Here is a 24,792-nt window from a genome sequence, read left to right on the forward strand (position 1 = left end):
GCTCACTCTCCCTCTTGAGAATACTGAGAACTTGATCCGAGATGTCGCGGACCCTGGCACCAGGGAGGCAACAGACCATCTGATATTCTCGATCGCTTCCACAGAACTTCCAATCTGTCCCCCTATCGAATCCCCTATCACTACTGCTCTCCTCTTTTCCCTCCTTCCCTTCTGAGCTGAGGGTCCAGTCTTGGTGCCAGAGACACAACTGCTGCACATAAATGTGCTAGGTTTTCTAAAATTCTACCTTCGACCGTGAACTTATCAATCACCCCTCGTATTAAGGATCCCACCCATCTATCCAGAATCCTCTTTGACCTTCTACCAGCAGACAGGAGACTCCGATGCACAAAAACAAGAACCGTCAGGATGAGAAATCCCCAGGCCTTTAGGCTTCTGAACTCCCGGTCACATCGTATTTGAAGTGTCACTGGTTAATCTATTCCGTACCTTATGATATTTAGTGTCAATGCACTTCAATTTGTTATTAATGTGCGATTCATCTGCAGATTTTATCCTAACCTTCATAACATCATGTGTTACATGCTTTACACCGTGGTTCAAAGAAAAATCGTCTTGTTTCGACGTACATTATATCGTTATATATGTTGTATTAGTATGTAGTTAAATGACAATAGACTTCACTTGACTTTAATTCATCCTGAAATTTGAGAGGAAGAAGCTAAAGCCAGATGCATCAGTATTTCAGTGGAGTAACAGGAATTGGAGGCACGAGATGAGTTGGCCAGAAAGGAACAACAGGGATGATGGCAGAGCAGCAATGGGTAGAATTTCTGGGAGCGACTCAGAAGGTGCAGGATAAATACAGCCCAAAGAGGAAGAATTGTAAAGGCAGGATGACACAACTATGGCTGACAAGAGAAGTCAAAACCAACATAAAAGCTAAAGTAAGAGCATATAATAGAGCAAAAATTAGTGGGAAGTCAGAATTGGGAAGCTTTTAATAACCAACAGAAGGCAACTAAAAATTTATTAAGAAGGTAAAGATGGCATACAAAAGCAAGCTAGCCAATAATTACCCTTTTGGCATGCATTTTCTATCTCCCATTGTAATTTGTAGGCCACATCCTTACTACTGTTTGGGATTTGGTATATAACTCCCATCAGGATCATTTTACCCTTGCAGTTCCTTTGCTCTATCCACAATGATTCAACATCCTCTGACCCTATGTCACCTCTTTCTAATGATTTGACTTCATTTTTTACCAACAGAGCAACACAGCCCCCCCCCCACCTTCCTGCCTGTCCTTACGATACAATGTGTATCCTTGAACATTAAGCTCCCAGCTATAATCTTTCAGCCATGATTTAGTGATGCCTACAACATCATACTTGCCAATCTGCAACTGTGCTGCAAATTCACCTACCTTATTCCATATAACACCTTCAGTCCTGTATTCACCCCTTTTGATTTTGATTGCATTGCAACTTATCCGGTTAACTGCAATTTTGCTCCATCAACAGCCTCTCCTCACTACACATTGCTTCTGTTGGTAAACCTAATCTTCGGCACTATTATCCACCTTTCCTTCATTACTTTTTGCATTGAAATTTACGCACCACAGGACACTAGTTGCACCATGCTCAACCTTTTGATTCCTAACTTTGTCTGAGGTCTTACCAACAGCTCTCTCCACAGCCTCTCCCCTAACTGGTCTGGTATTCTAGTTCCCATCCCCCTGGAACTCTAGTTTACACTCCACCATGCAGTATTAGGGTTAGTCCCCCTCCAGTTCAGATGCAAACTGTCCCTTCTGTACAGTTCCCACCTTGACAAGAGCCCCATGATCAAAAAATCTTATGCCCTCCCTCCTACAGCAACTCCTTAGCCATGTGTTAAACTGTATAATCTTCCTCATTCTAGCCCTACTAGCACGGGGCATGGGTAACAATCCTGAGATCATAACCCTGGAGGTCCTCCCCTTTAACTTAGCACCCAACTCCCTATGCGGAACCTGTCACTCGACCTACCCACATCATTGGTACCTACATCGATCACGACTCTGGCTCGATCAAGATATCCGGACCTTGGCAGACAGCAGGCAACTTACCATCCAGGGATCTCGTTCTTACCCACAGAATCTCTCGTTCCTTCCCAACAGATCCTCTATCATCACAGCATGCCTCTTTATCTCCCTTCCCTTCTGAGTCACAGAAGCAGACTCAGTGCCAGAGACCCAACTACTGTGACTTTCCTCTGTTAGGACATTCCCACACCCGCCCCCCCCCCCCCCCAATCCTCCGACAGTGTCCAAAGTGTTGTTGTTGTCAACCTGTTGTTGAGGGGGATGGCCACAGGGGTACTCTGCACTGGCTCCTTAACCCATTTCCCCTTCCCGACTGTCACCCAGTTTCCTGCACCTTGGGTGTGACTACCTTTCTATGTCCTGTCTGTCATTCCCTCATTAATGTTAGCATTCATTTCAAGTGGACTAGAATATAAAAGCAAGGATGTAATGCTGGGACTTCATAAAGCACTGGTAAGGCCACACTTGGAGTATTTTGAGCATTTTGGGTTCCCTTATTTAAGAAAGGCTGTGCTGACATTGGAGAGGGTTCAAAGGAGGTTCACAAAAAATAATTTCAGGATTGAAAGGCTTATTTTATAAAGAGAGTTTGATGGTTCTGGGACTCCAGTCATTGGAATTGAGAGAATCAGGAGAGATCTCACTGAAACCTATCAAACGTTGAAAGGCCTCAATAGAGTGGATGTGGAGATGGTGTTTTCTATGGTGTGAGAGTCTTAAGTCCATAAGACACAGCCTCAGAATAAAGGAACGTCCTTTTAGAACAGAGCTGAGGAGGAATTTCTTTAGCCAGGAAGTGGTGAATCTGTGGAATTCCTTGCCACAGGCAACTGTAGATGCCAAGTCATTGGGTATATTTAAGGCAGAAGTTGATAAGATTCTTGACTAGTCAGTGCTTGAAGGGATATGGGGAGAAGGCAAGAGATTGGTACTGAGAGGGAAAATGGATCATCCATGATCAGTCACCAGACTTGAAAGCCTCTAATCCAGCCCTCAGCTGATTGTTGATCTCATGGTTCATTCAAGGCTTTTGGTTGGGGAAGACTTTGAATGATTTGGTGGGGACAAATTCATCTAAATTGTTTTTATAAAGTCCATGACGACTGTGGTGTACTCATTCAAATCCAAAGCTCTTCATATGATCCAAACATGGTCCAGCACTCAAGACTTGAATCAATCCCATAGCTGCTCCTCTACATTCTGTGACCACCTAGTCTCTGGACCTTGCTCTTCAGCCTCTACCTGTACAGACAGCCAAGTGATAGATTTTCTGTCATGTCATCTGGTTACAGAACAATAGGCATTCCTTATCTTAGTATAATAGTGGTCTATTGTGTTGTGACCTCTGGTGCTGCAGGTTATATGCTGATGGTAATTGGGACAGGATTTTCTTCAAACATGACTGGTTGAAGTCCCTGAGTCTGCCATTTGAAACCCATCGGGGTGGACTTCTGGTGAACATTGATGCTAAGACAGTGCTAGAGGGCGACTTCTCCCAGTCCATCTGCAGGCAGTTTAAATTCAATCTAATGCTTCTGTTTTCAAGGTAGCTGGGGCCCTGTCAGAGTCTGTGATCTACAAGTGTACTCAAACCGTGGTTCTACATTTTGGTGGATTCATGCTCTTGGAGTGGTCATTCTTGATATCTCAGGAGTGGCCTGGAAGATGTGCGCCTTTGGGCTTCAGCCTTGTGGACAACTTAATTCCTTATTGGTGTCGTCAACTGAAGTGTCACAGATTGAAACATCGAGACAGCAGATATGGCTGTCAAGAGTCCCTTGCACTCTCTCTCACTTGATATTGTGATACCCTTTTATCTCCGTCATTAATGAGAGAGAGCATGCCGGTGGCATGTCAAACTGTTGGGTGAACTGTGGATTGATGGACTGTAGATCATGGTCTCTAGGGCTTTGCTACTGCTTGCATGGTGGGTGATGAGAAGGAATAAGTGTGGGGGGGGTGGGTTTGATGCTTTGCTGCTGCTTGTGTGTGGGAGGGGGAAGAACACTTTGGGGTTCTAACATTTTCCTGTCATTCATTCTTTGGGGTTTTTCTTGTTTTGTGGAACCATTGAACGACTTTGGCTGAAAGGTTAACTTTCTTTCAGTCACCACAAAGACTGCATGGCCAACTAAATATTTTGTATATTTGAACATTTATTTTAGATTTACAGCATATACAGTATTTTGCTAACACAGCATAAAACTCAGTTGTCCATCAATGTGCAGATTTAAAAGGGCCAATTAGTTTCCAGATCTCTTCACCTGCTCAGTCCAAACATATGCAAAATGGGTGATTTCAGAGCTGAGTTGAGAGAAAATGCCCTTCTGATGTCAAGGCAGCATCTGATCACGTGTGCCACAGATATCAAGCACACACTCACAGGCCTGAAGCGAAGGTGGCTGAAAGAGATCACCTGACAGTTTTGTTTAAAAAAAAATAAGAGGCAGAGATAGGGTCAATCATTCAGGCTTAAGTCATTATCTCAGGGCTATTCCTGAGGTTCAACTACTTCATCTGCGACCTTCTGTCGACTATGTCAGAAGTGCAGATTGTGTGCATTTGATTCTGCTTATACTTTTCTCATCAAATGAAGCAACCAATTTTTCCAGAATGACGTTCCGGCATAGGCTGGCTGATAAATTCAACAAAATAGTTTCAGAGAATGACCATTTAATCAGCTCTCCTTGGCATTCATTTCCATGATTCTAACAGACTCCTAACCATCAGTGTTAGACGAACAGCGGGCCAGAGCTTGGTTTTCCAGTAAAAGTGACTGAACTCCGTCTTCACAGTATGTCATGAGAATGAAGGAATACTCTCTACTTCTATGATGAGTGCATTTTCAACAACTCAAGTTTGAAACCATCCAAGAAACAACAACGATGTTACTGTTATTATTACTGCGTTATTCCTTCCCCTCACCAACCTGTAGTTCAGTTATAATGCCGAGCACTTACAACATGTACTGCTGTTACTCTCACAGATTCTTCCAAATTCATAACCTCTAACACCAAGAACAGCAAGGGTAGTAGTTGCAAGTCCCGTCCAGGATGCCTTAAAACATTTTTTTTTCCTCTGTTGCTGATTTAAATCACAGCATTCATCTCAATAGTGATGTGGAAGCTTCTTCAAGGCAGCTCACAACCATCTACTTGATAGCTATTGATGACAAAGAAAACCCAAAGTTACCAGTGATGCACGTAACACAAACAAAAACTTCACACTATTGAATCATTGGACAAGCTCCAATGATTTATGAATTTCAGTTTTTTGCCAATAATCTGAAATACAGAAAGTCAAATGCATTAACAAATACGATGCAAGTCTCAAGTAAATAAGGTCTGCTTGCAACAATCTGAAAATGTTCCTATTCCCTTCTGGTAGCTGCTCCCTACAACCAGAAGGTGATCTCCTTCCAGCCAGGTTCATCTGTGAGTCAAGACATTAGACCGTCTCTGCTGACAACCTTGACAAGAACATTAAAATCCTGAATTTTCAGTGAGTAGAGATTTACGATACACAGTATAGGTGAGCAAATCCCATACTCGCCATTGATCTGCAAAAGAAAAGTGAATAGCCAACTGGATGATAGAACAGCAAGATGGTATTTAATTTTTACTATGCCATAAGACCATAAGAAAAAGGAGCAGAAGTAGGCCATTCGGCCCATCGAGTGCTCTGCAATTCAATCATGGGCTGATCCAATTTTTCCAGTCATCCCCACTCCCCTGCTTTCATCCCATACGCTTTTTTTTAAGTGATGGCTTTAATCGGATTTCTTAGCTTTTTTAAAAACAAAATATTTCTTTTAATATTTTATTTATAATTTTCCACAAACTACAATGAAAAGAAAATCAATAATATAGAAGGATCATTGCCATATAAACAAAAATAACAATAATACATGTCTTAACAAATAAGCAAGTCACCCATAGTAAAAAAAAAGGGGAAAAAAAGAGAAAAAGAAAGAAAAGCACCCAATCCATCACCTATCCAACTCCAAGCCAACCATTATATGAGATAGACTTTTATTACCCCAGAACTACATATTGTAATTAAAAAAAGGGGGGGCAGCCTGCTACCTGATCAGAAAAACACAAAAGTCAAAAAAAGGCTGGAAATGTAGGGTCTGATTATCAAGGGAAAAAAGAACAAACACCTGTCAATCTAGGTGACAGTTATGAAAATATTCGAGAAAAGATCCCCACACCCTATGGAACTTTATGTCCAAATTAGAAAGTGAGTAGTGAATCTTTTCGAGATCTAAACAAGACATAATATCCCTAAGCCATTGAGCATGGGTAGGGGGGACTACATGTCTCCATTTAAGAAGTACTGCTCGTCTGGCTAGAAGAGAGGCAAAAGACAATGTTCGTTGTTTAGCCGGGGTCAAATGCTTGTTAGGGTCTCGAAGAATACCAATAAGAGCGATCAAAGGATCAGGTTCCAAATGACAATTTAATATAAAAGATAAAGTTAAAAAAAACTTTCCAAATTTTTTCCAGAGTAGGACAGGCCCAATACAAGTGGAAAAGGGAGGCCTCACCTCCTTTGCATTTGTCACACCAGGGACTAATATCAGGATAGAACTTTGCCAATTTGGTTTTGGACATATGAGCCCTGTGGACGACTTTAAACTGCAGGAGACAATGACGAGCACATAAAGAGATTGAAATGACGGATTTAAGAATTGAATCCCAAACCTTGTTGGACAAAGAAAAACCAAAGTCATGCTCCCAAGCAGTTTTAATTTTATCACAAAGGGCTCATCTGAGAATCATAAATTTAACACGAATAGTAGAAATTACGCCTTTGCCCAAGGGGTTCATTTGAAGAAGCAAGTCTACAACATTTTTATCAGGTTGTTCCGGAAAATGTGGCATTAAAGGGCTAATAAAATGTCTAATTTGGAGTTATCTAAAAAAATGAGTATTCGGTAAATTAAACTTTATAGACAACTGTTCAAAAGACGCAAACCGATTGTCTATAAAAAGATCTTCAAAACGCCTGTTACCTCTCCTACACCAGTCTTGGAATGTGGAATCCTGCATAGACGGTTGAAATAAATGATTGTATAGAATAGGACTAGAGAGGGAAAAACTATAAAGACCATGGTATTTTCTAAATTAAGCCCATATTCTCAGAGTATGCCTGATTACAGGATTAATAATAGATTTTGGCAATTGACAAGGAAGAACAAATCCAAGTAAAGCTGGAATAGATAATTTCTTATAAGCGTTTAATTCCATTGCCACTCATGTTGGACAAACAGACTGATTATAAAAGTAGGACCAAAAGATATTACGAATATTGGCTGCCCAATAATATGAACGAAAATTAGGCAACGCCAAGCCACCTTCTCTTTTAGGCTTTTGGAGATGAGCTTTATTGAGTCTGGGCTGTTTACCCTTCCATAGGTATGACGAGATAATAGAATATAAAGAATCAAAAAAAAACTTTAGGAATAAATATAGGTAAAGATTGAAATAAGTATAAAAATTTAGGGAGAATATACATTTTAATTACATTAATTCGCCCAATTAAAGACATGGACAGAGGTGACCACTGTGCTAATCTCTGTTTTGTAAAATTTAAAAGATTATTGAAATTCTCATCGAACAGTCAGTTGTAGTTCCTTGTTACGATAATACCAAGATAAGTAAAACAATTGTTTACTACTTTAAAAGGGAGATTGTGAAATTCTAATTCTTGTGCTTCCTTATTTATCGGAAAAAGTTCACTCATATGTAGATTAAGTTTGTATCCGGATAGCTGACTAAATTTATTGAGAAGTGAAAACAACAAAGGTAAGGAGGTGGTCGGGTTTGATATAAAAAGCAACAAATCATCGGCGTATAGAGAAACTTTGTGCTCAAAACCGCCCCTCCAGATCCCAGTCAGTTCAGTACAACTGCGAAACGCAATTGCCAATGGCTCAATAGCCAGATCAAATAACAGAGGGCTTAAAGGGCATCCCTGTCGGGTGCCACGTTTAAGATCAAACGGTTGGGATTGCTGGGAATTAGTCAAAACTGCTGCAATTGGATGGGAATATAGTAACTTAATCCACTTAATAAAATTATATCCAAAATCAAATTTTTCTAAAACCGCAAATAAATAGTGCCACTCCACCCGAACGCCTTTTCAGCATCAAGGGAGATAACACATTCAGGGGTCCCTGATGAAGATGAATATAGAATATTAAAAAGATGTCTAATATTGAAAAAGGAAGGTGATTTTTAATAAAGCCAGATTGATCCTCAGAGATAATTAAGGGTAAAATAGTCTCCAGCCTACGGGCCAAAACTTTAGTTAAAATTTTAGCATCTACATTTAATAGAGAAATCGGCCTGTATGAAGCACATTCTAATGGATCCTTGCCTTTTTTCACTAAAAGAATGATACAAGCCTCATCAAATGATGCAGGCAATTTATTTTGTTTAAAAGAATCAGAAAAAACTAAACTAAGTTGGGATAAGAGCAATGAGGAAAATGATTTATAAAATTCTGTAGAGAACCCATCAGGACCAGGAGATTTACCAGGCTGCAAAGCAGAAATAGCAGAGGATATTTCCTCTAAGGATAATGGCTCATTCAATTTATGTTTAAGATCAGAAGAAAGTTTAGGAATATTTAAACTATCTAAAAATTGCATAACAGTAGTATTACCATTAAAGGATTCAGAGGTGTAAAGTTGAGAGTAAAAATTCCTGAATGTATCATTAATTTCAGACTGGTCCACACTAATATTCCCATTACTCATTCGAATTTTAGTGATGTGTTGTTTTGCTTTAGAGCGCCTAAGTTGGTTAACTAAGGACTTACCAGATTTATCCCCGTGAATATAGAATTTACTCCGATTGCCCAAAAGTTGGCGTTCAATCAGATAAGTAGAAATAAGATTAAATTTAGTTTGAAGTTCCATTCTTTTCTTATATCACTCCAGATCCTTGACCTGGGCGTATAATTGGTCTATAGCTTTAATCTGACTGATCAGTTCTAAACGTTCTTTGTGAGTCTTTCTTTTCAAATTTGCTGTGTAGGAAATTATTCGACTTCTTAGACATGCTTTCATTGCATCCCAAACAACCTGACTAGAGGTTTCAGGTAGTGCACTGGTATTTAAAAAGAAAGTTATCTGATCCTCCATAAATTTTACAAAGTCGTTATCCGACAACAAGGTCAGATTAAAACGCCAGTGTTTATTTACTTGAGGAAGGCCAGAGAGAACTATGGACAATGTAAGTGGGGCATGATCTGAAATTAATATACTCTTATAGTCACAAGAACGGACGGATGGGATCAATTGATTATCAATTAAAAAATAGTCGATTCTAGTAAATGTATGGTGAACATGAGAAAAAGGAGTAATCTCTTTCATGTGGATGAAAGAAACATCAAATATCAGATATTCTATAATTAGAAAAAAGATTGAATAAATAAAGCAGATTTACTTAATTGTCTAGGGATAGAAGATGATCTATCCAAAACTGGATCCAGCCAACAGTTAAAGTCACCACCCAATATAAGAGAGTATTGTGGCGACCCAATTACTAGCACACTCGAACCGGCTGACAATTAGCCAGAGCCAGAGACAAAGATACATAGCCTCAGGGAGTTTCAGTTACGTGCCTCTCCAAGTTTCGAGTGGGGGGAGACAGGCTTTTAAGCAAGACTGTGTTTGTGAAATAAACTTATTCCGTGGTTGCAGTTTACCGACTCCGTGTCGTAATTTCAGCGCTGCGCGTAGCACATCGCTACATTGGTGACCCCGACGGTCCAACCGTTTTTTTGGACCGGAGATGGCAGACGCTGCGTTTGTTAACGCGGTTTCCTTGAAGCTGCCAAGCTTCTGGACGCTACAACCTCACCTATGGTTTCAGCAAGCAGAAGCCCAATTCCATGTTCGGCAAATAACCTCAGAGGACACCCGTTACTACTACGTGGTGAGCTCCCTCGACCAGGACACAGCGGCCCAGGTCGCAGAGTTCGTACAGTCTCCCCCGGCAGACGGCAAGTACACGGAATTCAAAGCCCTGCTCATAAGGACTTTCGGGCTCTCCCGCCGCGAGCGAGCTGCCCGCTTACTGCACCTGGATGGCTTGGGAGACAGGCCTCCATCGGCTTTGATGAATGAGATGTTGTCTCTGGCCGACGGACACACGCCCTGCCTCATGTTTGAGCAGGCATTCCTGGAGCAGCTGCCCGAGGACATACGCCTGCTGCTGTCCGACGCGGATTTCAGCGACCCCCGGAAGGTGGCAGCCCGGGCGGACGCGCTGTGGAACGCCAAGAAGGTGAGTGGGGCGCCCATCGCACAGATCACCCGGCCACGCTCCCAGCAGCAAACCAGTCCAGGCCCGGCCGCAGAGCCCGCTAAACCCAGAGGCCGGGTTGTGGAGCCCAACGAACACTGGTGTTTCTACCACCAGCGGTGGGGCGCAGATGCCCGCCGCTGTCGCCCGCCCTGCCAATTCCACGGGAAACGCCAGGGCCAGCCGTCGCTGATGGCTACGACGGCTGGCCTTCGGGATAGCCTCCTGTATGTCTGGGACAAACAGTCGGGACGCCGGTTTTTGGTCGACACCGGTGCCGAGATCAGCGTCTTACCTCCGACGAGTTACGACACCCGCAGCAGGGCGCCGGGTCCCCCCCTGCGGGCCGCGAACGGCAGCACAATAAGGACTTATGGCACCCGTCCGGTGCAGCTACGGCTCGACTCCAGCAAGTTTACGTGGGACTTCACACTGGCCGCCGTAGCCCAACCGCTTCTGGGTGCGGATTTCTTGCGGGCTCACAGCCTACTGGTCGACCTGCCCAGGAAGAGACTGGTTCAGACATTCCCCCTGGGTGCAGCCCAGTTGCCGGCCCCTCACCTCGGCTCCATCACGCTGTCCGGCAACGACTTCACCAGGGTCCTGGCGGATTTCCCATCGGTTCTGGCACCACAGTTCACGGCAGCCATGCCCCGACACGGTGTACAGCACCACATCCTGACCCAGGGACCACCCCTCCATGCCCGCGCTCGGCGGCTTCCCCCGGACAAGCTCCGACTGGCGAAGGAGGAGTTTACCCGGATGGAGGAATTGGGGATCATACGGCGGTCTGACAGCCCATGGGCCTCTCCCCTGCACATGGTGCCCAAGGCGACAGGGGGCTGGAGACCGTGCGGCGACTACCGCAGGCTGAACGAGGCTACAACACCGGACCGCTACCCTGTGCCGCACATTCAGGACTTTGCAGCCAACCTGCACGGCGCGCAGATCTTCTCCAAGGTGGACCTAATCCGCGGATACCATCAAATCCCGATGCATCCAGACGACATCCCCAAAACGGCTCTCATCACCCCGTTCGGCCTTTTCGAGTTCCTCCGCATGCCGTTCGGCCTGAAGAATGCCGCACAGACGTTCCAGCGGTTGATGGACGCGGTGGGACGCGACCTGGACTTCGCATTCATCTATTTGGACGACATCCTCATAGCCAGCAGCAGTCGTCAGGAGCATCTGTCCCACCTCCGACAGCTCTTTGCCCGGCTGAGTGACTACGGTCTAACGATCAACCTGGCCAAATGCCAGTTCAGGCTCGACATCATTGACTTCCTGGGCCACAGGATTACTAAAGACGGGGCAACCCCTCTGCCCGCTAAGGTGGATGCGGTCCGTCATTTCCCCCGACCCACCACGGTCAAAGGCCTGCAGGAATTCGTAGGTATGGTCAATTTCTACCACCGCTTCCTCCCTTCAGCTGCCCGGATCATGCGCCCCCTGTTCACCTTGCTGTCCGGTCCGGGCAAGGACATTACCTGGGACGAGGTGTCCGCCGCCGCTTTCATTCAAACGAAGGATGCCTTGGCGAATGCCACGATGCTAGTGCACCCCAGAATGGACGTCCCTACCGTCCTCACGGTGGACGCCTCTAACACGGCAGTCGGTGGGGTACTGGAGCAGCTCATCGCGGGCCGCTGGCAACCCCTGGCGTTTTTCAGCAAACACCTGCGGCCACCCGAGCTCAAGTACAGTGCTTTCGACCGGGAGCTGTTGGCGCTATACCTGGCAATCCGGCATTTCAGGTACTTCTTAGAAGGTAGGCCCTTCACCGCGTTCACGGACCACAAACCGCTTACCTTTACATTCACAAAGGTGTCCGATCCCTGGTCGTCCCGCCAGCAGCGCCATCTGTCCTACATCTCTGAATACACGACGGACGTCCGGCACGTCTCGGGTAAGGACAATGTCGTGGCGGATGCGCTCTCTCGTCCTAACATTCACGCCCTTTCCCAAGGGGTAGACTTTGAGGCGCTGGCAGATGAGGAGATCACGAGTTACCGGACCGCAGTCTCCGGTTTGCAGCTCCAGGACCTCCCCGTAGGCCCAGGTGAGAGGACCCTACTCTGTGACGTCGCCACCGGCCAGCCCCGTCCCGTCGTCCCGGCACCTTGGCGACGACGCGTGTTCGACTCCATTCATAACTTGGCCCACCCCTCCATCCGCACTACCGTCCGGATGGTCTCCAGCAGGTTCGTTTGGCACGGACTCCGCAAGCAGGTCCGTGACTGGGCCAGAACGTGCCTGCACTGCCAGACGGCCAAGGTGCAGCGACACACCAAGGCCCCGCCGCAGCAGTTCCACCCCACCCACCGGCGTTTCGACCACATTCATGTGGATATCGTGGGCCCCTGCCTGTGTCACGCGGGGCGCGGCACCTCCTGACTATCGTGGACAGGTTCACAAGATGGCCAGAGGCGGTCCCGCTCGCCGACACCACCTCCGAATCTTGCGCCCGGGCGCTGATCGCCACCTGGGTGTCCCGCTTTGGTGTCCCGGCCCACATTACCTCCGACAGAGGCGCCCAGTTCACCTCCAGCCTCTGGTCAGCGATGGCCAACCTGTTGGGGACTCAGCTGCACCACACCACTGCCTACCACCCACAGTCGAACGGACTGGTGGAGCGTTTCCACCGCTACCTGAAGTCGGCTCTCATGGCCCGCCTGCGAGGAGCTAACTGGGCGGACGAGCTTCCCTGGGTCCTGCTCGGCGTCCGCACGGCGCCCAAAGACGATCTGCACGCTTCGTCGGCCGAGTTGGTGTACGGCGCGCCCCTGGTCGTTCCTGGGGAGTTCATACCAGCCCCAAGGGGGCGAGAGGAAGAACCCGCAGCGGTCCTGGGCAGACTACGCGAGAGACTCGGTAACCTGGCCCCCATACCCACTTCGCAGCATGGGCAGCACCCAACCTGCGTACCCAAAGATCTGCAGAACTGTAAGTTTGTGTTTGTACGCCGGGGCGGGCATCGGCCACCGCTGCAACGGCCCTACGAGGGGCCGTTTACGGTGATCAGAAACGACGGGTCCACATTCGTGCTGGACGTTGGGGGGAGAGAGGAGGTTTTCACGGTGGACCGACTCAAACCGGCCCACGTGGACTTGGCGCAACCGGTCTAGTTTCCGGCACCGCGGCGCAGAGGCTGACCTCCCAAACAGGGCCCGGCCCAGACTGTGGACATTGGGGGGTGTACCGCCGGTTCTGGGGGGGGGGTTATGTGGCGACCCAATTACTAGCACACGCGAACCGGCTGACAATTAGCCAGAGCCAGAGACAAAGATACATAGCCTCAGGGAGTTTCAGTTACGTGCCTCTCCAAGTTTCGAGTGGGGGGAGACAGGCTTTTAAGCAAGACTGTGTTTGTGAAATAAACTTATTCCGTGGTTGCAGTTTACCGACTCCGTGTCGTAATTTCAGCGCTGCGCGTAGCACATCGCTACAGTATGAACTTAGTTCTGGCAATGAAGAAGAAAAAACGGTCAAAAGACCCTACATCATCTGAGTTAGAAGCGTAAAGGTTGGCTGAGACCACCCGTGTATTACAAAGTTTCCCCGAAACAACAATAAACGACCATTAGGATCAGATTTCTTATTATGAAGGTCAAAAGAAACATTTTTGTTTATAAGAATTGAAACGCCCCTCGCCTTGGCTTGAAAAGTTGAATGAAAGTGTTGTCCTGCCCATCATGCCATAAGACGACAATTATCTGAGTGATGAATGTGTTTCTTGTAAAAAGACTACCTCTGCTCTAAGCTGTTTAAGATGTGCGAACACTCTCCCCCTTTTAACCGGATGATTCAAACCCTGAACATTCCAGCTGACAAAGTTCAATGGACGAACCACTGAACATAAGAAAAAAAAAGGATAACAGGCATTAAACCATATCTGAAATGTATATGTAATTCTGGAGCAAAAGTATAGAAAAAAAAAAAGGATGAAATTACATCCTGTATAGTACAAATATGTCAAAATTCCATATATAATATTAGCATTGGAGTTCCCACCCACACCCTGTAAACCTACAACAAGAATCTGCAAATATAAAGCAGCAAGCTCTCCCCGAGAAAAACTAACCCCCTACTGGACTTCCAATTATGTAACATCTTAATTATCTCCACTCCAACTGTTGAAACAGTAATGGAAATAAACACCAAAAAGCTTTAAGAGTTACAAACAAAGATTTACCTTAACAAGAAAAAACAATACATTCAAAGTTTGTAAATCTTAAAGTATAATAATGGTTAAAAAAAACTTTACCCCAACCTTCCTGCTAGGGTTGATAAACCGAATAAAAGATAATCTATAAACTCAGTTATACAGAAAAAAAATTTAACATCAAAGTAATCCAACCAAATCATAAAAATAAGATAAAAAACACAAATAGCATCTTGAAACACAGGAAAAAAAACCACCAAAGAAAAATCCATTCGAGAGGAATTTGATCCAAACCCGAAACTGAGTTTAAAGGTACAGCATCAACTGCTGCTTAAGGTTAAAATAATCTAACCGGAGAGAAAAAAAAATCATCACCTTTAAAGAACTAAAATTATGTAAGATAGAAACTAAAATTGAGAAAATGGAAAAAAAGCACTTCAATAGGACAATGCAACATAATTAAGCTACTAATTAAATAGATGCGACAACAGCTACATTTTAAATTTAAAAAAGAAAATATCAAGATTTGTAGAAATTGGAGACTGGTCTGAAAAGAAAAACAAAAAAACTATTCAAAGACGTCGTCACTTCACGAATCAATATCAATTTTTTAATGCGACACCGACTCCATTTTGAAATAAAGTCTCCAAATACCTTTAAGAGGTGTCTAATTACAGTTTCACAATCAGCTCTATTAAGGAAAATGAAAATGCCCATACTGAAAAATAGAAATCCATCGTATTGAAATATATTGAGTTAAATGGATAATGAAAAAGATAGAAATAAAGATTAGAATATTAGAAAAAAAATAACCGTTACCTAAACAGAAACGAAAAAGGCTGAAAAGAAAAAATCATATCATATCGTATCTGAAGAAACTCGAAGTAGCAGATAGGCTATCAATGAAGATCTGCGCCTCTGCAACCGAATCAAAACGTTTAAAATCACCGTTCCTAAGCTTGATTCGGAGCCAGGCTGGATAGGTGACAGACGGATGAAGTCCACGATCGTAGAGAACTTTCATTACTCCTCTGTATTCAGCACGTTGACTCATAACTTGAGGTGCATAGTCCTCTACTAAACGGATAGCATGACCTTTATATTGAAGCGTTTTACGTCGGCGAGCTTCTTTAATTAGTAAATCCTTGCTGTGGTAATGATGGAGGCGAATTATCACTGGACGTGGTCCCTGGCCATCCGCTGAGCGAGATGTAAAGATACGGTGCGCTCGATCAATCTCTAGAGGCCTGAAAAGTATTTTGCTTCCAAAAATCTCACATAGAAAGTTCGAGAAAAATTCAACAGGAGATTCCCCTTCAACAGTCTCAGGCAAGCCGAGAATTCGAAGATTTTGGCGTCTACTTCTGCTTTCAAGGTCCATAACTTTAAGAGTTAACTTGCTATTATGCTCCTTTAGAGTAGAGCAAACTCTTTCCAGGTCTTTACAATGACGGTCTAGTTTCTCCGTGACTTCTTCAACATGTGATAAACGTTGAGCATGATTCTCCAGTGTAGAGTTGATTTTATCCAGTTTCAGTTCCAACGAACTAAATTGAGAAAACATATCTTGTTGGGTTTGTTCTAACAGCGACACAATTTCACTCAAGGTTGCTCCCGATGGAGTGTCTTTTTTTGCCGATTTAGTAGGCTTAGATACACTCATTGTGCAGCCAGCAACTTCAATAGTGGCAGGAAGAGTAAGAAATAAATGCAGGTACCATAGATTCCGGATTATAAGCCGCTACTTTTTTCCCACATTTTGAACAGCTTTGAACTCTGCGGCCTTTAATCCAGAGCGGCTAATACATGGTTTTTTTTCATGCCGCCTCGTAAACATTTTGCCTCGTAACAGTAGACCAATAAAATTGATGAGTAGTTCACAGAGGTCCAATGAAATTGTACGATAAATCAAGCGCACTTTCACAATTAAATTATTGTAAATCAGTCATTTGTACTCACCCTCATCAACATGGAAAATACTCGAAGAAAAGCAAGACCCGAGCGCGTCAGACCCGAGCGCATCAGACCCGATCGCGTTACGCAAGCGCGTCAGACCCGATTAGACCCGATCGCGTTACGCAAGCGCGTCAGACCCGATTAGACCCGATCGCGTTACGCAAGCGGGTCAGACCCGAGCGAAAACACCGCTTTTAAGTTAAAGGCGATCAATAACTTTTCCTGGTAGGCTGCAGTCTACATATTTTTACCAGTCGCTAGGAGATATTGGAATGTTGTTCGTGCTGTTCAGTAAAAAAGTATATGCAACGTAATTTGTGTTACCGATACGTATGTATATTTAAAAGTAGCGGTGCGGCCTAAAATCCGGTGCGGCCTTTACAATTAAAAAATTGATTTTATTTCTAAAATTAGAGCCAGCAGCTTTTAATCAGGTGCGCTCTGTAGTCCGGAATCTACGGTATATGAAATGGAGCGGAGCAATAGTTTTAGCGACTTAAGCTACTGCCATCTTAACCAGAAGTCCACCCCATACACTTTGATGCTCTGGCTAATCAAGAACCTATCTATCTCTGCCTTAAATGCACCCAATGACTTGGCCTCCACAGCCACTCGATCACAGATTTGCCACCCTCTGACTAAAGTAATTTCTCTGCATCTCTGTTCTAACTGGACGTCCTTCAATCCTGAAGTTGTGCCCTCTTGTCCTAGACTCCCCTACCATGGAAAATAACTTTGCCATATCTAATCTGTTCAGGCCTTTTAACATTCGGAATGTTTCTATGAGATCCCCCCTCATTCTCCTGAACAGCCCAAGAGCTGCCAACGATCCTCATACAATAATCCTTTCATTCCTGGAATGATTCTCGTGAATCTTCTCTGAACCCTCTCCACATTCAGTCCATCCTTTCTAAAATAAGGAGCCCAAAACTGCACAAAATACTCCAAGTGTGGTCTCACGAGTGCCTTATAGAGCCTCAACATCACATTCCTGCTCTTATATTTTATACCTCTAGAAATGAAGGCATTCGCCTTCTTCACCACCAACTCAACCTGGAGGTTAACCTTTAGGGTATCATGCACAAGGACTCCCAAGTCCCTTTGCATCTCTGCATTTTGAATTCTCTCCCATCTAAGTATTAGTGTGCCCATTTATTTCTTCCACCAAAGTGCACGACCATACACTTTCCAACAATATATTTCATTTGCCACTTCTTTGCCCATTCCCCTAAACTATCTACCGTAGATTCCGGATTTTAAGCCGCTACTTTTTTCCCACATTTTGAACAGCTTTGAACTTTGCGGCCAATAATCCGGAGCGGCTAATGCATTTTTTTTTTCATGCCGCCTCGTAAACATTTTGCCTCGTAACAGTAGACCAATAAAATTGATGAGTAGTTCACAGAGGTCCAATGAAATTGTACGATAAATCAAGCGCACTTTCACAATTAAATTATTGTAAATCAGTCATTTGTACTCACCCTCATCAACATGGAAAACACTCGAAGCATTGTGCTACCTACCCTCTTAGTTTAAACTATATTTGTTTTCTGTACTACATCGCGGGATGCTATGACGACACACCCGGTTTCGCGGCGTCTTGTGGGAAAATGCCGTTTGCGATGAAACGGAAAGGAGGGGGTCGAGCGGCGGAGCGGCTTTGGATCTGAGCGAAATCTGCTTTTAAATGCCGTTTGCGATAAACGGAAAGGAGGGGGGGAGCGGCATTACGCGAGCGGCTTTGGATCCGAGCGAACTCTGCTTTTAAGTTAAAGGTATCAATAACTTTTCCTGGTAGGCTGCAGTATATATATTTTTTACCAGTCGTTAGGAGATATTGGAATGTTGTTCAGTAAAGAAGTATACGCAACGTATATTTAAAAGTAGCCGCGTACGGGCACGGTTCGAAAAAAAGCATTTGCAATATGTATTTGTTTTTGTTACCATATGGATTTAATTAAAAGTTAAAAAAATCCTCACGTGTAATATCTTTCTGTGTAAATATCTCATATTACAACGTGGGACACCTGCGGCCGAAAATCCGGTGCGGCCTAAAATCCGGTGCGGCCTTTACATTTAAAAAAATGATTTTATTTCTAAAATTAGTGCCAGCGGCTAAAAATCAGGTGCGCTCTGTAGTCCGGAATCTACGGTAAATCTTTGTTTCCTCAACATTACCCGCTCCTCCACATATCTTTGTATCATCAGCAAACTTAGCCACAAATCCATTAATACCATACTCCAAACCATTGACATACATCATAAAAAACAGCAATCCGAACACTGACCCCGGGAAACTCCACTGGTAACCGGCAGCCAGCCAGAGTAGGATCCATTTATTCCCACTCTCTGCTTTCTAATGATCAGCCAATGCTCCACCTATGCTAGTAACTTTCCTATAATTCCACGGACTTTTATTTTACTAAGCAGCCTCTTGTGCAGCACCTTGTCAAAGGCCTTCTGAAAATCCAAGAACACCACATCCACTGCATCTCCTTTGTCTACCCTGCATGTAATTTCCTCAAAACATTGCAGTAGGTTAGTCACGCAGGACTTTCCTTTCAGGAATCCATGCTGGCTTTGGCCTATCTTGTTATGTGCCTCCAGGTACTCGGTAATCTCATCTCTAACAATTGATTCCAACAACTTCCCAACTACTGATGTCAGGCTAACAGGTCTATTGTTTCCTTTCTGCTGCCTCCCACCCTTCTTAAAAGCAGAGTAGCATTTGCAATTTTTCAGTTATCCGGTACAATGCCAGAATCTTATTGATTCTTGAAAGATCATTGTTAATGCCTCCTCTATCTCTCCAGCTACTTTCTTCAGAACACGAGGGTGCATTCCACCAGGACCAGATTTATCTATTCAAAGACCATTAAGCTTCCTGAGCACCCTCTCAGTCGTAATTTTCACTGCACATACTTCACTTCCCTGACACTCTTGAATGTTCAGTAGACTGCAGATGTCTTCCATCTCTGCGTCTCTCATTACAATATCTCCAGCGTCATTTTCTATTGGTCCTATATCCAACCTGAACCCTCTTTTATACTTTATATACTTAAAAAAGCTTTTAGTATCTTCTTTAATATTAGTCACCAGCTTCCATTAATAATCCATCTTTTTCTTCCTAATGACCTTCTTAGTTTCCTTCTGCAAGTTTTTAAAAGTTTCCCAATCCTCTCTTCCCACTAGCTCTAGCTTCCTTACATGTCCTTTCTTTTGCATTTACTTTGTCTCTGACTTCACTTGTCAGCCACAGTAGTGTCCTTCTACCGTTCGAAAAAAAAATTCTTATTTGGAATATATCTGTCTTGCACTTTCCTCATTTTTCGCAGAAATTCCAGCCATCATTATCTGCTGTCCTTCCTGCTTGTGTCCCTTTCCAATCAACCATGGCCAGTTCTCCTCTCATGCCATTGTTAATTTCCTTTATTCCAGTGAAATACTGACACATTGGAATTTAGTTTCTCTTTCTCAAATTTCAAAGTGAACTAGATCATATTGTGATCACTGTTCCCTTAGGGGTCCTTAACCTTAAGCTCTCTTATCACCTTCGGATCATTGCGTAACACCCAATCCAGCACAGCTGATCCCGTAGTGGGCTCAGTATCAAGCTGTAATAAAAATCCATCCCTTAGACATTCTACAAATTGTCTCTCGAGATCCAGTACTGGCCTGGTTTTCCCAATCCAGTTTCATGTTAAAATCCCCAGATTATCATGACATTGCCCTTCTGACACGCCTTTTCTATCTCCTGCTGTAATTTGTAATCTACATCCTGGCTGCTATTTGGAGGCCTCTATACAACTGTCATTAGGGTCATTTTACCCTTGCCATTTCTTAACTCAACCCATAGAGACTCTACACCTTCCGATCATGTGTAATTCCTTTCTAATGACTTAATATGATCTCTTATACACAGGGCCACACCACCCCCTCTGCCTACTAACCTCTTTCTGATACACTGTATATCCTTGAACGTTCAGCTCCTAATGGCAGCCATCCTTTAGCGAAGTTTCAGAGATGGCCACAACGTTGTACTTGCCATCTGTAGCTGAATTTCAAGATCGTCCAATATATTTCTTATACAGTGTGCATTCAAATATAATTTTCAGTCCAGTATTTGTTGCTTTCTGTTTTAAGTGCACCACACCTCGATTGCCCTGGAACTCATCCCAATGGCTGTGATTAACCATATAACCATATAACAATCACACCACGGAAACAGGCCATTCCGGCCCTCCTAGTCCGTGCCGAACTCTTAATCTCACCTAGTCCCAAGTACCGCCCACTCAGCCCATAACCCTCCACCCCTTTCCTGTCCATATACCTATCCAATTTTACCTTAAATGACACAACTGAACTGGCCTCTACTACTTCTACAGGAAGCTCTTTCCACACAGCTATCACTCTCTGAGTAAAGAAATACCCCCTCGTGTTTCCCTTAAACTTTTGCCCCCAACTCTCAAATCATGTCCTCTCGTTTGAATCTCCCCTACTCTCAATGGAAACAGCCTATTCACATCAACTCTATCTATCCCTCTCAAAATTTTAAATACCTCGATCAAATCCCCCCTCAACCTTCTACGCTCCAATGAATAGAGACCTAACTTGTTCAACCTTTCTCTGTAACTTAAGTGCTGAAACCCAGGTAACATCCTAGTAAATCGTCTCTGCACTCTCTCTAATTTATTGATATCTTTCCTATAATTCGGTGACCAGAACTGTACACAATATTCCAAATTTGGCCTTACCAATGCCTTGTACAATTTTAACATTACATCCCAACTTCTGTTCTCAATGCTCTGATTTATAAAGGCCAGCGTTCCAAAAGCCTTCTTCACCACCCTATCTACATGAGACTCCACCTTCAGGGAACTATGCACTGTTATTCCTAGATCTCTCTGTTCCACTGCATTCCTCAATGCCCTACCATTTACCCTGTATGTTCTATTTGGATTATTCCTGCCAAAATGTAGAACCTCACACTTCTCAGCATTAAACTCCATCTGCCATCTTTCAGCCCATTCTTCTAACCGGCATAAATCTCCCTGCAAGCTTTGAAAACCCACCTCATTATCCACAACACCTCCTACCTTAGTATCATCAGCATACTTACTAATCCAATTTACCACCCCATCATCCAGATCATTTATGTATATTACAAACAACATTGGGCCCAAAACAGATCCCTGAGGCACCCCGCTAGTCACCGGCCTCCATCCCGATAAACAATTATCCACCACTACTCTCTGGCATCTCCCATCTAGCCACTGTTGAATCCATTTTATTACTCCAGCATTAATACCTAACGACTGAACCTTCTTAACTAACCTTCCATGTGGAACTTTGTCAAAGGCCTTGCTGAAGTCCATATAGACTACATCCACTGCCTTACCCTCGTCAACATTCCTCGTAACTACTTCAAAAAATTCAATAAAGTTTGTCAAACATGACCTTCCACGCACAAATCCATGCTGGCTACTCCTAATCAGATCCTGTCTATCCAGATAATTATAAATACTATCTCTAAGAATACTTTCCATTAATTTACCCACCACTGATGTCAAACTGACAGGTCTATAATTGCCAGGCTTACTTCTAGAACCCTTTTTAAACAATGGAACCACATGAGCAATACGCCAATCCTCCGGCACAATCCCCGTTTCTAATGACATCTGAAAGATCTCCGTCAGAGCTCCTGTTATCTCTACACAAACTTCCCTCAAGGTCCTGGGGAATATCCTGTCAGGACCCGGAGATTTATCCACTTTTAAATTTCTTAAAAGCACCAGTACTTCCACCTCTTTAATTGTCATAGGTTCCATAACTTCCTTACTTGTTTCCCACACCTTACACCATTCAATATCCTTCTCCTTAGTGAATACCGAAGAGAAGAAATCATTCAAAATCTCTCCCATCTCCCTCGGCTCCACACATAGCTTACCACCCTGATTCTCTAAGGGACCAATTTTATCCCTCACTATCCTCTTGCTTTTAATATAACTGTAGAAGCCTTTCGGATTTACTTCCACCTTACTTGCCAAACCAAACTTGTAACTTCTTTTAGCTTTTCTAAACTCTTTCTTAAGTTTCCTTTTACATTCTTTATATTCCTCGAGCAATTCCTTTACTCCATGCTGCCTATATCTATTGTAGATATCCCTCTTTTTTCGAACCAAGTTTCTAATATCCCTTGAAAACCATGGCGCTTTCAAACCTTTAACCTTTCCTTTCAACCGAACAGGAACATAAAGATTCTGTACCCTCATTTCACCCTTAAATGACCCCCATTTCTCTATTACATCCTTCCCATAAAACAACTTGACCCAATCCACTCTCTCTAAATCCCTGCGCATCTCCTCAAAGTTAGCCTTTCGCCAATCAAAAATCTCAACTCTAGGTCCAGTCCTGTCCTTCTCCATAATTATATTGAAGCTAATGCTATTGTGATCACTGGACCCAAAGTGCTCCCCAACACATACATCTGTCAGCTGACCTATCGCATTCCCTAACAGGAGATCCAACACTACCCCATCTCTAGTTGGTACTTCTATGATTAAGCCTCACCTCCTGCCTGTTCTTTCTATATCTGTTGCATGCCATCTTTGATTTATTTCTGTTTTCCCCTTCCTCAGCCCTATCACTCTGACAATAGACAATAGACAATAGGTGCAGAAGTAGACCATTCGGCCCTTCGAGCCTGCACCGCCATTTTGAGATCATGGCTGATCAACTACTACCAATACCCGGTTCCTGCCTTGTCCCCATATCCCTTGATTCCCCTATCCATAAGATACCTATCTAGCTCCTTCTTGAAAGCATCCAGAGAATTGGTCTCCACTACCTTCTGAGGCAGTGCATTCCAGACCCCCACAACTCTCTGGGAGAAGTAGTTTTTTCTTAACTCTGTCCTAAATGACCTACCCCTTATTCTCAAACCATGCCCTCTGGTACTGGACTCTCCCAGCATCTGGAACATATTTCCTGCCTCTATCTTGTCCAATCCCTTAATAATCTTTTATGTTTCAATCAGATCCCCTCTCAATCTCCTTAATTCCAGCGTGTACAAGCCCAGTCTCTCTAACCTCTCTGCGTAAGACAGTCCTGACATCCCAGGAATTAACCTCGTGAATCTACGCTGCACTTCCTCAACAACCAGGATGTCCTTCCTTAACCCTGGAGACCAAAACTGTACACAATACTCCAGGTGTGGTCTCACCAGGGCTCTGTACAAATGCAAGAGGATTTCCTTGCTCTTGTACTCAATTCCCTTTGTGATAAAAGCCAACATTCCATTAGCCTTCTTCACTGCCTGCTGCACTTGCTCATTCACCTTCAGTGACTGATGAACAAGGACTCCGAGATCTCTTTGTATTTCTCCCTTACCCAACTCTACACCGTTCAGATAATAATCTGCCTTCCTGTTCTTACTCCCAAAGTGGTAACCTCACACTTATTCACATTAAACGCCATCTGCCAAGTATCTGCCCACTCACCCAGCCTATCCAAGTCACCCTGAATTCTCCTAACATCCTCATCACATGTCACACTGCCACCCAGCTTAGTATCATCAGCAAATTTGCTGATGTTATTTTCTATGCCTTCATCCAAATCGTTAACGTAAATGGTAAACAGCTGTGGTCCCAATACCGAGCCCTGCAGCACCCCACTAGTCACCACCTGCCATTCTGAGAAACACCCATTCACCGCTACCCTTTGCTTTCTATCTGCCAATCAGTTTTCTATCCATGTCAATGCCTTCCCCCCAATGCCCTGAGCTTTGATTTTACCCACCAATCTCCTATGTGGGACCTTATCAAATGCCTTCTGAAAATTGAGGTACACTACATCCACTGGATCTCCCCCGTCTAACTTCCTGGTTACATCCTCGAAAAACTCCAATAGATTAGTCAAGCATGATTTACCCTTGGTAAATCCATGCTGGCTCGGCCCAATCTAGGCTGCTATCTAGATATGCCACTATTTCATCCTTAATAATGGACTCTAGCATCTTTCCCACCACCGATGTCAGGCTGACAGGTCGATAGTTCTCTGTTTTCTCCCTCCCTCCTTTCTTAAAAAGTGGGATAACATTAGCCATTCTCCAATCCTCAGGAACTGATCCTGAATCTAAGGAACATTGGAAAATGATTACCAATGCATCCGCAATTTCCAGGGCCACCTCCTTTAGTACCCTAAGGTGCAGATCATCTGGACCTGGGGATTTGTCAGCCTTCAGTCCCATCAGTCTTCTCATCACCGTTTCCTTCCGAATGTCAATCTGTTTCATTTCCTCTGTTACCCT

The 24,792-nt window shown here is 44.0% G+C and overlaps 1 protein-coding gene across 1 annotated transcript in view; it reads right to left on the reverse strand.

The window, feature by feature from the left end:
• Positions 1–4,184: 4,184 nt before the first annotated feature.
• The window catches only part of rpl7l1 (ribosomal protein L7-like 1), a 40,869-nt gene continuing 20,261 nt past the window's right edge, over positions 4,185–24,792 (reverse strand). Inside the window, exon 7 of the mRNA XM_073050350.1 lies at positions 4,185–5,210. The gene's annotated coding sequence lies outside the window, so the exon portion shown is untranslated. The remainder of the gene's footprint in view (positions 5,211–24,792) is intronic.

This window comes from Hemitrygon akajei, chromosome 7, assembly GCF_048418815.1.
Source record: "Hemitrygon akajei chromosome 7, sHemAka1.3, whole genome shotgun sequence".
Lineage (NCBI taxonomy): Eukaryota > Metazoa > Chordata > Chondrichthyes > Myliobatiformes > Dasyatidae > Hemitrygon > Hemitrygon akajei.